Source organism: Bufo gargarizans, chromosome 2 (assembly GCF_014858855.1).
Source record: "Bufo gargarizans isolate SCDJY-AF-19 chromosome 2, ASM1485885v1, whole genome shotgun sequence".
In the NCBI taxonomy this organism is placed as follows: domain Eukaryota; kingdom Metazoa; phylum Chordata; class Amphibia; order Anura; family Bufonidae; genus Bufo; species Bufo gargarizans.
In genome coordinates this window covers 209,842,926-209,856,813 of record NC_058081.1, presented here as the reverse complement: position 1 = coordinate 209,856,813, position 13,888 = coordinate 209,842,926, and positions in this window count along the sequence as shown.

Sequence of the window (13,888 nt, the reverse complement as noted above, 5' to 3'; positions counted from 1 at the left end):
GAATGACAATACAATCATATTTAAAGGGGGTTCGTCTGATTTCAGCGATTTCATATAGCATATGACATACTGACAAATGTGTCATTAATAGGGATGAGCGGACCCGTGGATGTTCGGGTTCGCCGGGTTCGCCTGAACTTCGGGTCAAAGGGCTAGAGGGCTGCAAAAAGAAGCAAAATGGGGGTCAGAGCAGGACAGTTGCCCTGCAAACAAATGTGGATAGGGAAAAGACTTAAAATAACATAGAATAGAAAAAAAATATATTATTATTTTTTTTAACTAGGAAGCAGAGGTCAAAGTGGAGTAGGAGATTGAAGCGTTAGACATGGCGGTGTAGGTGGAAGCGGTGGTGGAGGAGGAGGAGCTAGCCAACACAGTTTTTTTTTATATATATTTCTTTATTTGGGAAGACCCCAAAACATTGGGAAATGCAAAGAGAAAGTGCTCTGGAGTATAACAATGGCTGGGTGCGGCCGGTATAACTGTCTACTCAACAGAAGGTACGGACAAGTCCCTTGGGATCCATGCTTGGTTCATTGTAATGAACGTGAGCTTGTCCACATTGGCTGTGGACAGGCGGCTGCGCTTGTCTGCGATCTCCCCCCCCCCCCCCCCCCCCCCCCCCCATGCCAGGCTAAACACAAGTTCAGACAATACACTGGCTGCAGGGCAGGCCAACATATCCAAGGCGTAAAGGGCAAGCTCAGGCCATGTGCCCAATTTGGAGACCCAGAAGTCAGTACGTGTAGGCGTGTGCACACATACTGCTCCACAATGCTGCCTTCTGTTAAGACGTTCCGTATCAGCTGGTGGTGCTGGTTGTTGTGGCGTGCTGACAAAGCTTTTCAGCATTTCGGCCATGCTAACCCTTCTGAGGTGCTGGCGGTGCCCCAGCTGCGTTGGCAACTTCCTCCTCCTCCTCTGCCTTTGCCTTGTGCTTCCACTGAGCCCCTGCTGTCAGGTGTGAATGCCATCAGCAGCGCGTCTATCAGCGTGCACTTGTACTCGTGCATCTTCCGATCACGCTCCAGTGACAGAATTAAGGACAGCGCGTTGTCCTTGTAGCTGGGATCCAGCAGGGTGGCCACCCATTAATCAGCACAAGTTAGAATATGGGCAACTTGGTCGTTGCGCAGACACTGCAGCATGTAGTTGCTCATGTGTGCCAGGCTGCCCAGAGGCAACAACAAGCTGTCCTCTGTGGGAAGTGTATCGTCTGTCTCCTCGGTATCCCCCCAGCCACGTTCCATTGATTCCCAAAGGCTGCTTTGGGTGCCACCCTGCTGTGAAGACGGTTCCTCCTCCTCATCCTGCATAACTGTGCCCTGACTGGACAGTTGTGTACCTGGCCTCTGTCAGTGCAGGAACCCACCCTCGGAGCTACTTGTAAATGACTGGCCTGATAAACGTCTTCCTCCTCCTCTTTTTCCTGTGCCACATCCTCTTCCTTCATCGCACAAAGTGTTTTCTCAAGGAGACATAGAAGTGGGATAGTAACGCTGAGGACTGCATCATAGGCACCGGCCATGTTAGTGGAGTACTCGAAACAGCACAACACGGCACACACGTCCCGCATGGAGGCCCACTCGGTGGTGAAGTGGTGCTATTCCACAGAGCGACTCACCTGTGTGTGCTGCAGCTGAGACTCCACTATCGCCTGCTGTTGCTCGCACAGTCTGGCCAGCATGTGCAAGGTGGAAATCCACCTTGTAGGTACGTCGCACATGAGGCGGCGAGCAGGAAGGCCGAAGTTACACTTCAGCGCATACAGGTGAGCAGCAGCAGGGTGAGAACGCCAAAAGCGAGCACAGACGGTCCACACTTTCTGCATATCGGGGTAATTTTTCAGGACCCTCTGCGCCATCAAATTCAGCACATGTGCGTCAAACCATCTAGGCCCAGAGCTGCTACGAGATTTCGCCTGTTATTGCACATCACCAGGCCAGGCTTGAGGCTCAGCGGCACCAACCACTCATCGGTCTGTTGTTTCATGCCCATCCACAGCTCCTGCACAGTGTGTTTTTTTCCCCCCAAACAGATGAGTTTCAAAACAGCCTGCTGTTGTTTACCCATGGCTGTGCTGAAGCTGGTGGTGAAGGTGTTAGGCTGACCGGATGAGGAGGTGGTAGAGAAGAAAGCGGAGTTGGAGGAGGCAACAGGAGGCAACAAGAAATGTCCTGCAATCCTCGGTGGTGGTAGGACATGCGCCAAACTGCTATCCGCCTCAGGCCCAGCCGCCGCTGCATTTACCCAGTGTGCAGTTATGGCGATATAACGTCCCTGCCCTTTTTTACTGGTCCACGTATCGGTAGTTATGTAGACCTTGCCACAGATGGCAGGGCGCAGTGCACACCTGATTTTGTCCGCCACTTGGTTGTGCAGGGCAGGGATGGCTAGCCTGGAATAGTAGTGACGGCTGTGAACCACGTACTGTGGGACAGCCACCGTCATAAGGTTTTTAAAAGTCTCTGTGTCCACCAGACGGAATGACAGCATTTCAAAGGTCAGGAATTTTCAAATGCTGGCATTCAGGGCCAGGGATCGCTGCTGGGTAGAGGACTGGCTAGGGGACGGCCACTACTTTTGCACCCTGCTCCCTCTTTTGCTGTGCAGCTGGTGCTGTGTGTCCACCACCTCTTCCTCCGAAGTGCACACGTCACTCACATGACCTTGATTCCATGTGGGGTCGAGGACCTCATCATGCTCCACATCATCTTCCACCAACTCTTCACCCCTGCCCTCCTTGCCAGTCTGCACACAGCAGAAAGTCACAGTTGACACCTGTGTTTCGTCATCATCATCAGAGACGTGCTGTGCTGGTCCTTCCATGTCCACATCCTGAAACATAAGTGGTTGGGCATCAGTGCACTCAATCTCTTCCACTTCTGGGGCAGGGTTAGGTGAATGGCCCTGGGAAACCCTGCCAGCAGAGTCATCAAAAAGCAGAAGAGACTGCTGCATGACTTGGGGATCAGACTGCTTGGCTGATTTCAGTGCTGAACTCCTCTTTCTGATGTGAAAACACTGTATTTTCATGCAGGTAGGCAGAGCACAGTGCAAACAAATGATTACAGCTTCCATGGTAATTGTATAAATTCCTATGAACTCAGCTCCCCCTAGTGGTGGCAGCAGGCAGCCAGCTTTGTAATAGGAAGCAAATTTGTCAATGTATGCCAGTTATCTGGTGTAAATACATTGAGAAATTCAGTAGTCAGAAAGAATGCCATGTTTATAAAACACATCTTCCACTTTACTGACATAGAAGTTGGATAAAGTTAATGAGACTGAAAATGACTTTTTTATTACAATTTTTAAATTAAAAGTTTGCCTGCTTAATAAAGAAAAAAATAAAATATAAATCAGAAATCTTGGACAATTCGCTTTGCTTTCTGCATTTCCTGGGAGTGATTGACGCAGGTGTAGTGGTAAAGTGGGCGAGGCGATGTGGCCCTATGAGAGCTGTGTATGCCCCTGACTGAAGGACTCTATGGCCAATAACAGTACATCAAAGTAGGTTTTCAGCTGTACACCAGACATAGGATAAGTAAGGTTTCCTAAGAGTAAAAGCCATAATGTACAATTTTGAGAATTTCCGTAATACATTTCATTAAATCTCAGATGTATCAAATAATGATATAGGCTGGCTCACAGTATTTCAGTAGCCTTGGATTAGACCAAGGCTACTGGTGCGGTTTTTATCCTTCAAAAAAAAAGGACTTTTTCAACTATAGGAAGAAACCCTATACCATCGTCCATTTGTGCATCAACTCTGCCGAACAAAATCAAACAAAGCAAAAAGTAAACTCTGCTGTACTAAGTTCTGGTAACCTGACGGGCTCAAGCAACTAACAACTCAGCTGCATCAGCTTCCACCAACCCGACGGCTCCAAGCACCCATGTCATCAACCAGCGACTTGCCATCCAGCTGGTCACGTGGGACGCTGTAAGAACGGGTCGGAAGCCCGCTCTGAAAGAGGAGAGAGAGAGAGTGAGCGCCATAATTTGAAAGTGGTGCAACCACCCCCGTCAAACGGCACCCTATTACAGCTTACCTGCTATAAATACCATTGGAAGCACTGAGATGTGAAAGTAACACATGATATAGAATGAGCAAGAACAAATCCTGCATCCATAAAGAACTGAAGCATTTTATTTCCACCTCTAAATGCCTGGAACAACAGACATATAAAACTTTCTATGCGTTTTGGATCTCCTGTCAATGAATGATCCACCATAGAGGTGGAAATAAATGTCTTAAATTTTTGGTCGATGCTGGGTTTTTTCTTGCTTGTTCTACATAAACAGCCATGTTTACCAGTAGATATCTTCTGATCTTCATCACCAGTTTTAGAAAATTGTGCCAGGGCTTGAGATAAAAAAAAATAGATTGAAAACCCCACTTGGGGCAGGGACTGCTTGGGGTGCATCCCCTGTACAGCTCGGTGGAATATTTTGGCTTTATAAAACTCAAATGGACAATAAAAATTAATCTCCCTGCTGCCAATAATTATTATTTTTGGCCTGCAAAAAAGCTTTGATCAGCAGATAAATGAGTGACTGTTAACTGACATGTTTACAGGGGTAATGCATGGGGGAAGGTGTTCTTATGTCTCATTTGGCTGATTGTCAACTTGTGTAATAGGACACATAGATTCTCTTTACAGAAACCCTACTGAATAACCAGGTCAGAGTCGTAGCTAGGCTTTACTTAATATAGGACGGAGTTTCAGTTTACTTTCCTAGTGATGGCTGAAAATACCCTGACAAGGCAGAGGGGCTTGTTGGTGCCACCATGGAAGCACTCTGGCACATGCTCCGCCAGCACCTCCCTCCCCCAGCTATGCCAGTGACTATATCTGGGCTGTTTCAGTTATACCTGAATATGTTTCATATTTGATTAAGTGGGAAACAACTTTCAGTTTCGATTTGGTTTGGGTCCAAATAAAATTGTCCCAAATCAAAAGTGTTCCAATTGCCCTGGAAAGTTGTGGATGACATTGTAGGGTCTCCTTGGACTGTATGGCAGTCATTTCAAGCTCTTTATTAAGTGACAGTGACGTACTGTATATGGCTTTGAAACCCACAGCCTCTTATAAAACAAACTACGCTCTAGGATGTTTTAAGCTTCATTTTTTAAAAATATGGTACAAAAATTTTTAGATTTTTGGCGGAAAATGCCTGCTTGGGGTTATGTGATCCTCCTTCTTCATCTTTTCTGTCTTCTGATCTGAAATGGATGATGCCATTTTGAGAAATTCACCAAAACAAATTTGGATTTGAATTTGTTCAGTATTTTTGGAAAATTTGGTTTGAATTTGATTTATTTAGAATCGATTGACTCATCTATAGTTTTTTTTATAATTTGCAGCTTATACAAAATAGATATTGAGAATAAAGAGGAGCTTTAATTCCCTGCTTAAGTTTTTCTTGGGGTCTTGTATAATATCTGGAGTGGCTCTAAACAGTATATGAAGCTTTCAGCAGAATAAAGTGTAGTCGAAGAAACAAAGTGTAGTCAAAACTGTGGGAAACATAATAGTTTGCATAAAGATTTGTAGGCCATAAAGAAATCACTGATAAAAATCAACTCCCAGTTGTCCACACTTACATTTTCTTCCTTGACTAGTTACATATATGATCTCCCTTGTCTTAGTGAAACTTTCTACTTCAGTTTTGAAGACAGGATTTAAGTAATAATGAAAGATAAATCCTAACTAATTATGTGTATGAAGCACAAAAGGATGCCATTCCTTATCTATTGTGGAGTAATGCAAACAAGGGACTGGTGAGTGGTGGGGGCAGGGGAAGGTCACAGCATCTTCTCTCCAAACCATTACTTTGTCACTTAACTTCAAATCTGATGGCTTTTTGGGACAAGATCTATTTTGTGTTAGCAACCAACATACATTCTTGAGAAATAACTATTGAAAGGAAAAGAATACGTTGAAATAATTCATTTACCATGCCAGTGACTATTGTGGAAAGGAGGTTGGCCCTGCTGTGACTATTGGGGGGGGGGGGGGGGGGGTGAAGGTGACTACTGATGAATTGGAGGGTGTAGTGGGACTGCTAATAAAGCAGACAGCTTCAGTGACTACTGGGGAAGTAGGGGGACTGCTGTAACTACCGAGAAAGTAAAGGGACTGCTGTAACTACTGGGGGAATGAAGAGGAATACGGTGACTACTGGTGAAGTGGGGACTGGTAAGAAAGCAGACAGCTTCAGTGACTATAGAGGAAGTAGGGGGACTGCTGTAACTACTGGGTGAATGAAGGAGAATGTGCTGACTACTGGTGAAGTGGGGACTGGTAAGAAAGCAGACAGCTTCAGTGACTATAGAGGAAGTAGGGGGACTGCTGTAACTACTGGGTGAATGAAGGAGAATGTGCTGACTACTGGTGAAGTGGGGACTGGTAAGAAAGCAGACAGCTTCAGTGACTACTGGGGAAGTAGGGGGACTGCTGTAACTTCTGGGTGAATGAAGGAGAATGTGCTGACTACTGGTGAAGTGGGGACTGGTAAGAAAGCAGACAGCTTCAGTGACTACTGGGGAAGTAGGGGGACTGCTGTAACTTCTGGGTGAATGAAGGAGAATGTGCTGACTACTGGTGAAGTGGGGACTGGTAAGAAAGCAGACAGATCCAGTGACTACTGGGGAAGTAGTGGGAATAATGGAGTAGAGAGAGAGTAGTATTGTAACGGGGAGCTCTTTCTAACAACTGGAATGGGAAATCTTCTAGTGTCACACCAGGCTCTCACATCTCTGGGCGCTTGGCATCTGTCTCCTATAGCTCTCTATACCTGCCATTCCATCATTCTGGTATTTCCCAATAAATTGCATTTCCATGTGTTACTAAGGGTACTTCCGCACATACTGGAAATTGTAGCGAAAAAGTTTGCAGTGGTTTTGCCTCAAAAACCGTGTCAAAAACCATGTCGAAAACAGAATGGACTAAATACAGTTTTTGCCACGTAAAAGCCAGTGAAGTTCACCGTCTCTTTTGCAAAGGCTGAAATCCACGGGGGACTACTGCAGCAAAAATTGACATGTTGCAGACTTGAATTTGGCACTCCAGCCCAGGTCAATTTATACTGTGTTTTTTTCTGAGTAGGGTGTGGAGGAGATATTTTAAAATCTCATTCACTTTGCTGGTACTGTACAACGCCAGGAATTTGCTGCCCAGCAATCCGCAATAGGAAATCTGCAGCTAATCAGTCACATGTGAACCCAAGCCTAATAGTCACAATGAGGGGATTATTTTATTGCTTAAAACCTAATACATATTGGTTGTTGGGTGGCATAGGGTATAGTATGATATTTACAATGTAAAAGTTGTTTTTACACTGCATGTTGGATAGGAAAATCTTTTCTGTATGCAGATACCTACATTTTTTCGGTACTGTACCAATAAAGCTTGGCCCAATACCGCAACAAAATCAGCAATTGTGTCTGACGAGACACATGCCTATGGTATGAATCTAATGCAAAACCTACAAGAAAACTACCAGACCGCATGAAAATACAATAATGTTTTATTAAACATGATTCATAAGACAATACATCACAAAACAAGTGCAGGGACAAGGCGACATCACCAGAGGAAAACACATCGGTGACAATTCATACTGCTCCACAAGATAATAAAGAGATAAAGTGCAACTATATACAATATCAGATTGTACTACCCATACTGTGCTTCCTCCGGAGGATGAATTGTCACCAATGTGTTTTCCTCTGGTGATGTCGCCTTGTCCCTGCACTTGTTTTGTGATGTATTGTCTTATGAATCATGTTTAATAAAACATTATTGTATTTTCATGCGGTCTGGTAGTTTTCTTGTAGATTTTTCGGTACTGACAGATTGCAAGACAGAAATGAAGTGCAGGACATACAGAACCATACAAAACCCTTAAATGAAAGACTGTTCAGAATATCTGTATCCCATAGACAGTCTTTTTTAAAAGTCTGGGGAGTACCAGCTGTTCTAGAGCTGCAGATCAGTCCACAATCATCCATTCATCAGGAGATTGTATGGGGTGAAACATCTGGACCTGCGCTGTCTCCTGTGGATATCAGAGCCTGTGTGGCAGTGACGGGGGCTGTGTGAGGGAGGACAGTCACAGTGTGATGCACACTTTGGGTTGTGAGCTAGACATTCCACACAAACACAGCTGTGTGTGTGCGGACGAGAGTGACACAGGCTCACACACACTCGACACCGCAGTATAGTCATGTCTTCACAAGCCTAGAGCTGCTGTGTGATACTCTGTGTCAACATGCTCTGCCGCTGCCTGTGTATCTAAGGAATCAGTGACACTCTACAGGGGGTGTCGAATTGGAAAAGAAACAAGTTCATTGTGTGAAATGAGTGATTATATAAATGATTATTTTTCTAGTGAAGCAGTCTAAGTGCAAGTCATAAAGCCCACTATTATCCCAGAGTGCAGAACAAGTACATTATTAGAAAAAAAGGAAAAGGTTTAAAAAAACTTTTGATATATCATAGAAACATATCAAAGGTTTTGACCTGTGGAGGTACGAGTGCAGAGACCACCAACAATCACTAGAAGAGAGAAGGACACACATATTGCGCTGTATCTCCTCACTGCAGGAGAGGGGTTCAATAGAAATTCTATGGGTCTGTCGTGATTCTGTCCTCTGTGTGCTGTCCGCATCCTTATATCCATTCCACTGCACCTGCAAAAAAATTGAACATGTCCTAATCTTGTCCGCATTATGGACAAGGATAAGACTGTTCTATTATGGCCCAGGCATTCCATACCACAAAATGCAGAATGAAAACGTCTGGCATCCGTGTTTTGTCGATCCTCAATTTGCAGTCCACAAAAGGATACGTTTGTGTGCATGAGCCCTTAATCTAACCCTAGCCGGCATCAGATGCGCCACAATTATTAAGAGGCACACGTTAAAAGGTACATGATGTAATCTGTAGTGAGGGCTATAACCTCCCTTCTGATACTCAGCTGTGTCATGTGACCAACTCTCTGCTCTCCAGCTGACACAGGACAGGAAGTCAGTTACTTCTCTATTCATTCCTATGAGACTGACATTGAGGCTCCCATAGGAATACATAGAGAAACTGACTTCCCGTCCACACAAGATGGAGTGTCAGTTGGAGAGTCTGATTGCTGGTGACATGACACAGTCGAGAAGCAGGGAGGGGATAATTCACGAATACAGACGCTGGTAATAAGATTACATTCACTACAGATTACATCATGTACCTTTCTAGCAGCTCCCAATTTTTATTTTATTTTTTGGTGGGAGTTCTTCTTTAATAATTGTGGTGCATCCATGCAGGTCCATTGGTCACAAATTAAATCAGCAAGGGAGCTGGTGTGGCAATTTCCTGGCATAGATTTTAATAAATGTGCCAGGTCGGGTATACCTTTCACAGCTCACTCCTTGCCCTGCTCTGCCCAGCTTTTGAAAAAGTGGCAAACAGGGTGCAAAAACAAAAGTAAAAGCTAAGCCTGTGCCAAACTTTGGAACTTCTTGACCCAGTTTTCTGGAGTACAGGGGTCGATAAATGTCCCCATAGTTTTGATATTTTGCTATTATGTAAGTTGTATTGTAGCCCTTTTATAAGTGGGAAGATGACAATAAGGTTTGGGCTACATGGCGACATGTCTCATGCGACTTCTTGTCACAGAAAAGTCGCACAACATTTTTTTATAATGATAGTCAATGGTGTCGCACTGCGACATGCTGTGACTGCGACACGACAGTTGAAAAAGAACCATCCAAGTTGGATTTCTGTGCGTCTGTCATGCAATAGGGAGTGGGGAAGAGGAAGTGCACCCACTAGCTGCCACCCATGCCTCTGTCTCTGCCTACTTACAGCACCCGTCCTAGGCGATGGGGCGACACTGGGCGACGGTCCCTAACTTCGATAAGTGCAGAGAGGCAGGGTGGACAGAGACAGAATATAGCCAGGCAGAGGCAGTAAGAGGGAACCCTGCAGATGGATCCGAAGTCACGTAAAGTGTCAGGAGCAATACTGAAATGCCAGAGATCAACACTAACGTAGGCGAGCAGGGGTAACAAGGACAGTAAACAAACACGCCTAGGGTCAAACCAGGATGTCACGTCAGTACACAAAGAACAGCAAGGACGGGTCAGAGTACAAGCCAAGGGTCAAACCTGGAGGTCACGTCAGTACACAAAGAAGCACAGAGTAATAGCAGTTAGGCAGAGGACCAAAATCGCAGGCAACCTGTGGCCAGCAGGCTGCCTGTATAAATAGTGAAAGGCTAAGGTCATGTGACGTGGCCAGCGTCACATGACCCACTCAGATACAGAAGCCAAGCACTCAGTCTGATACTGTTGCCAGGGGAATGGAGGACGCCGACCGCACAGACAGCAGGAGTGCAGTCAGGTCTGCTCTGCCCCCTGTTACCTGGGAGATGGGGACGCAGCATGCGTCGCTGCTCAGGGAGAGAGGCAGGACGCCGGTGGAGCCGACCGCACAGACAGCAGGAGTGCAGTCAGGTCTGCTCTGCCCCCTGTTACCTGGGAGATGGGGATGCAGCATGCGTCGCTGCTCAGGGAGAGAGGCAGGACGCCGGTGGCGCAGTGCAGGAAGATTGTGTTGCCGGCGCCCTGTGACAGTACCCCTCCCCTTCACGAGGGGCCTCAGGAGCCAAGGACAGTGGAGACTGCTTCCATGGGTTTTCAGGATGAAACCTCTTAATCATGTATTCTATGAGCAGGTACCTAGGACCTTTCTTCAGGTCCAAAACCCTTCCAATGAACCAGGTATTGCAGTGAGTTTCGGACCTTCCTAACATCAATGATCCTAGAAACAACAAACTCATCTTGACCGTTAACCTCCACCGGAGATGGAGATTCCTGTGGAGGAACAACAGGTGAAACTTACTTTTTGAGCAAAGATTTATGGAACACATCATGAATTTGAAATGTCTCTGGTAGTTTCAGCTTAAAAGATACCGGGTTAACAATGTCAAGTATTTCATATGGTCCTATAAAGCGTGGAGCAAATTTCCTAGACACCCCTTTTAAGGACAGATTTTTGGTGGATAGCCACACCTTCTCACCGACCTCAAAATTAGCTCCCTTAGTGCGTTTCCTGTTAGCTTGCTTTTTCTGAACCTCCTGGGCTTTCTCCAGGTTCGACTGAACCTGGGCCCAGACTGTGCACAGTTCTGAAGTAACCACATCCACCTCAGGGTTAGGTGAAGCCACAGAAGAACAAGGACCAAAATGAGGATGAAACCCTAAATTGCAGTAAAACGGAGATACCCCCATGGATGAGTTCACCCGATTGTTAATGGCAAACTCCGCCAATGGAAGCTACTTCAACCACAGACGCTGGTTGTCAGAGATATAGCACCTAAGGAATTGTTCGACAGCCTGATTCAAGCATTCCATCTGCCCATTAGTTTCGGGATGAAAGGCCGACGAAAAGGACAATGAAATTTCGCATCTCTGGCAAAAGGCTTTCCAGAATCTGGAAACAAATTGGACACCCCTGTCAGAGACAATATTCTCAGGAATTCCATGATACCGAACAATCTGATCTATAAACAAGGAAGCCAAAGTCTTGGCACTAGGGAGTTTACTTAGAGGAACAAAATGTAACATTTTGCTGAATCTGTCTACCACTACCCAGATGACTGACTTTCCTTCGGAGGGTGGCAAGTCAGTGGTGAAATCCATAGAGATGTGTGACCAAGGTCTACTCGGAATAGGTAGTGGTAGCAACTCACCCGCAGGAGGGGTTCTAGGAGTTTTGGACCTTGCACATATCTCTCACATACAAACTGATGTCCCTAAATAATGTAGGCCACCAGAAGGTTCTAGATACCAATTCCTTAGTGGCTTCAACACCAGGATGACCACAGAGCACAGAATCATGGCACTCACCCAGAAGTCGGAGACGGAAATGGCCCGGAACAAATAACTTATCTTTGGGTGTTTGTGCAGGAGCGAGATGTTGTGCAGATTTAATCTCCGAAGAGAGGTCAGCAGACACCGATGCTATGATGATGTTAGCTGGTAAGGTGGGTTCAGGAGGCGTGTCAGGAGGTTGGAAGGCACAAAAACTTTGAGATAAGGCATCAGCCTTAACCAGGTTTGGACTGGCCCACAGGGGTACAGGGGAATCCCCCGGTGGGCCCCTGAGCAAGGTGGGCCCTTGTTTCCCACCCCCTGCACATGTGGTACAAAGCACAACAGCCTTACTGCACTACATACATATATTCAATGTACAGCACCTCAAACAGCCTATGTTTATATAAAAAACTTGTTAGATTATTTATTATATTTGAATGTATTCATATGGTGGGCCCCCAAAATAAATTTTACTGGTGGGCCCTAGGTACCCCAGTCCGACACTGGCCTTAACATTCTTACTTCCTGGTCTGAAAGTGATAGAGAAGTTAAACCTAGTAAAGAACAAAGCCCACCTGGCTTGCCTAGGATTGAGACATTTAGAGGACTCAAGGAACAATAGATTGTTATGATCAGTGAGAACCGTGACACAGTGTTTGGACCCCTCCAAAAAGTGTCTCCATTCCTCAAATGCCCACTTAATGGCCAGTAATTCACGATTCCCAATGTCATAATTTCTTTCAGAAGAACAAAATTTATGGGGAAAAAAGCACAGGGTCTTAGATTGGTGAGCTTAGGCGATCCCTGAGAAAGAATCGCCCCCATTCCATCCTCAGAAGCATCAACTTCAACCACAAAAGGTCTCTCCTGATTCAACTGAATCAAGATTGGGGCATCTTGAAAGCACTTCTTAAGGGTTTCAAAGGCTTTGATGGCCTCAGTCGGCCAATTAACAAGATCTGCCCCCTTCTTGGTTAGGTCGGTTAGCGGCTTGGCAGTAACAGAATTTTTTTTAATACATTTTCTATAATAGTTCGAGAACCCCAAAAAACGCTGTAATGCCTTTAGGGAAGATGGTCTCACCCACTCCAGGATAGCCCGCACCTTCCCCGGATCCATCTTAAATGAGTGAGGGTAAGAACATAACCCAGATACAATATCTCTTGTACCCCAAACACATTTTTCTAACTTGGCGGATAGCTTGTTTTCTCTGAGAAATTCGAGCACAAGTTTAAGATGGGACATATGAGAATACCAATCCGCAGAGAAAATAAGGATGTCATCCAGATAAATAATCATAAACCTGCCGATAAATTCCCTGAAGATGTCATTCATAAAATTCTGAAAAACTGCTGGGGCATACCTGAGTCCGAATGGCCTTACCAGGTACTTAAAATGTCCTTCTGGAGTATTGAAGGCAGTTTTCCACTCATCTCCCTCCTTGATACGAATCAGGTTATATGCCCCTCTTAAATCAAGTTTAGAAAACCACGATGCTCCCAGAACCTGATTGAACAAGTCAGGAATCAAAGAGAGGGAATATTGATTTTTAACGGTGATCTTGTTCAATTGTCTGTAATCAACACAGGGTCTGAGGCTACCGTCCTTCTTTTTAACAAAAAAGAAACCAGCCCTCATAGGAGAAGTAGATGGTCTGATATGCCCCTTACTTAGGCTCTCTCTAATATAATCTTTCATGGCACCACGTTCCTGCCCAGACAAGTTAAAAATACGACCTTTGGGAAAATGATGATTGCACTTACCGGTAATCGGATTTTCCTGACCCCACGACAGCACCACTGAGAGAGATGGCTCCGCCTCCATGGACAGGAAACCTGTAGCATAAAAAAGGTGGAGCCACTCTCCCACCTCAGTGAGTTTACAGAGCATGAGAGGGACTCCCCTTTAGTTAATCAAAGGTATAACAGATTTTTTATTTATTTTTTGCGCTTCACCACGTGCTCTCAACACAGTACCACCACCTTACGGAAGGAATTAGACAGGTGCTGTCGA